The sequence below is a fragment of the Alligator mississippiensis genome, chromosome 14, assembly GCF_030867095.1.
Source record: "Alligator mississippiensis isolate rAllMis1 chromosome 14, rAllMis1, whole genome shotgun sequence".
NCBI lineage: Eukaryota > Metazoa > Chordata > Crocodylia > Alligatoridae > Alligator > Alligator mississippiensis.
The window spans coordinates 5256342-5259427 of record NC_081837.1 but is presented as its reverse complement, the minus strand read 5'-3'; the positions used below and the strand labels follow the sequence as shown (position 1 = coordinate 5259427).

The following is a 3086-nucleotide window of genomic DNA, read 5'->3' as shown; positions in this document are numbered from 1 at the left end:
CACGGTTCATTGGGTAGATCTGATATCTTTTACTGGATCAACTCAAATAGTTGGAAAAATTCTTCTTTGCAAGCTTTCGGGTACAAATACCCTTCGTCAAGCTGGGGAAGCGTCTAAAGCATAAACTTCAGTGCAATCATTTGAGGGTGGAGGCTAAAGACTATGGACCTCCCACACCTTAAGGTCTTCTCTGTTCCATAACCCGGATCAATTATGACCCAGATCAATCAATCAATCAATCAATCAATTACGGCCTAGATCAATCAGCTGGAGCCAGTTGGGAACTGCCAATTAAACTCCACTGCAGGGGAGTTTTCCCCGTTCTCCATTGCCTCCCTTTGCTCTGCCTCTCAGAGGGCAGTTCGCATGAGGTCCTCTGTGACAAATCCATTTTCCCACTTCCCTTTTGCATAGGAAGACAACTCAGTTGACAAGAAGTAAAGGCATATTTAAAAGTAAAAACAAACTACAGAAGAGGGAAAGCAGAAAGGGCAGAAGATTGGAGTCTAGATTTCTTTTTTTAAACAAACACACCTGAAGAAAAAAAACTCAGATCTGCACATGGAAATTTAGTAAACAAAACCAGGTGAAATTAGTTCAGTACAATCTATCACTCTCAGTTAATAATTCACCCAGTTCTGCTTAAAACCAAGATGATTCATAGAATGAGGGTAGGAAGGGAGCTCAGGAGGTCACATCTAGTCCCACCCTCTGCTCCAAGCAGGACCAGCCCCAACTACATCATCCCAGCCAAAGCTTTGTCCTTCCAGGTCTTAAAAACCTCCAAGGATGGAGCTTCCACAGCCTCTTTGGGTGACCCGTTCCAGTGTTTTACTATCCTCTTGGTGAGAAAGTTTTTCCTAATATCCAACCTAAACTTCCCTTGCTGCAACTTAAGCCCATTGCTCCTTGTTCTGTTGTCTGCAACTGCTAAGAACAGTCCAGCTCCATCCTCTTTGTAACTAGCCTTCAGGTATTTGAAGGCTGCTATTAAATCCCGCTTCAGTCTTCTGGTTAACTATACAGTTGCTGGGCTTGGACAGTAAATACATAGGGCTCTTTGACAAAAGCTATATAAATTGCTTTTATCCAGGCACCTGCAGATAACTTGGCAATTGCTGCTACTCATGGAAACCCATTTGGCTGGTAAGTGTTCCAGATGTTTAAGTGTACTCAGGCCCTTGGAAGCAAAGCACCGTGTAACCGCCAATTGGTGCATGGACCTGAATGTTGAAGAACCCAAGACTTTAGCTATCCTGGGATTTTGGTGTGTGGGTGCAGCTGCAATGGTGCAAAATGCGCTGCACTGATGTAAGCATGCGTTTGTGCATGTGCTTGCTTGCACACACATGTGCACCGCACATACAGGCACTATGCGCATATCCTGATGGGTGTCATACGGGACCTACTGAATCCATAGCCTGTTATTCAAAGGATGCTTTATTCGGTTACGTGTGTCTAAGGACATGTCTGTTCATGTAGTGATGCAAGAACTGTTGTAATGTAAGGGGCAATTACTGCCCCTTGCATTCACATTCTGCCTTAGTCCAAACTACTGTGCAAGTGCAGACGAGCCCCAGGCAGCATGTCCAGAGGAAAGCCCCTGCCCTTTGCTGGACTGCACCCACCCGCACCTCTGGTCACACAGTAATGTGAAATGTTGCAAACAACCTCTGAGCAAATCTGGCTGCCAGCCCTCCTTTGCTTGCATGTTTGGTGTCAGGCCAGCCAGGCCTGTTTCCACAGCTTTGTTCTGGGGCAGGCAGATGGGGGGAGAGCGGGGGAGTTGTGGGTCAGCCCTGGCTGCCTGACACGTATTGCTGCTTTACTCACTCCACCGTGAAAAATGTCACCCTCCTTGGGCTTTTTTTTTTTTCTTTCCCTTTTCCACACAGCTGTTAATGAGACAGTTTGCTGGAGCCAGACAAATGCAGACAGGCACGGCTCTGTGGCTGCCCAGGGGGCCAGGCGCTCGGGAGCAGGCAAACTGGGCAATGTGGCACCTTGGGTGTAAACATGTGGCACGTTGGCGTGCCAAGCGCTTGGTTGGTGGCCTCTATTTGTTTTTCAAAGAGCTTGTCAAGTTCATTTGCACTCAGCCCGGATGCGGGCTTGCACGCAGAGCGAGCCCGGTCTTTGTTTCTTCCCTCGCTGTATTGCTACATGTCAATGCTATCCCAGGTCCCAAATGCTCCCGAAGCAGCCAGAGCTTGGTCTTCCTTGTTCGAGGCAAAACTCACCTCCCCATGCAGACGGCCAGTGCAAAGGCCTATACACCACTGCCTCCGTTGGGGCTCAGTGATGTTCAGCCGGAGAAAACCTAGTGCTTGCTTCCAGATGCTGTGGCTGCCCAACCCTCTCCGCTTTCCAACCCTTGTCCTCTTTCTCTTAAAGCTGACCGTGTCCTAGGGCTAAAGAAAAGAAGGCATTCAGGATAAACTCAACTTTACTTGCTCCTTCAGACGTGTTCACATGGGTGCATTGGTGTTCTTCAGCTCCTATGCACGGGGAGTGTTTGTTGGCTCCATGATGGAAAACTTTTTGCTCTTTTTCCACGGATCTTTTGGAGTTGCATGAAGAAGCTGAGACTGGAACCGCAGTCACCTGTGGAAACTGGAACCAGAAGCTACCTGGCTTTTACCAGCCCTGAAATGTTACTCTAGGGAAGAGGAGCAGAATTGAACCACAAAGGTTTTACCTCCAATGTTAAGTGCATATTGAAGATTTAAGTAGCAATTAAGGTTGCTGTAGAAGATGGCAAAACAGCATGTTTATTTTCCACAGATAAGAAAAAAAGAAAAAAGGAGAAAACCCCCCCCCCAGCAATTAGGAGAACAGACTGGGGGGAAAAAATATTAAATGGATGTTTCTGCACAAAAAAAACCCAGGCTGACAACATTTCTGCTTTGTAAGGGGGAAATTACTGTAACGCGCTGTTTACATAGCAGAAATCAGGGGAAATTATGCTGTCACACTGACATCTGTAGGAGAAGGACAATTTTAAAATTACACTGTTCAACACCTTTAATGATTTGTAACACAAGAGGTGTGGCTACTCCTATTAAATGTGTTGCCAAATCAATAAA

The 3086-nt window shown here is 46.5% G+C and overlaps 1 long non-coding RNA gene across 2 annotated transcripts; it reads left to right on the top strand.

Annotated features, from left to right (window-relative positions):
- The first annotated feature begins 737 nt into the window (after nucleotides 1-737).
- On the top strand, nucleotides 738-2872 carry LOC109284594 (uncharacterized). Of its 2 annotated transcripts, XR_002092116.2 has the most exons (3): nucleotides 738-845; nucleotides 1094-1146; nucleotides 2395-2872. It is a non-coding gene; the product is annotated as an uncharacterized LOC109284594 (long non-coding RNA). The 2 variants fall into 2 exon arrangements; XR_009456538.1 differs by lacking the exon at nucleotides 1094-1146.
- Nucleotides 2873-3086: the final 214 nt, after the last annotated feature.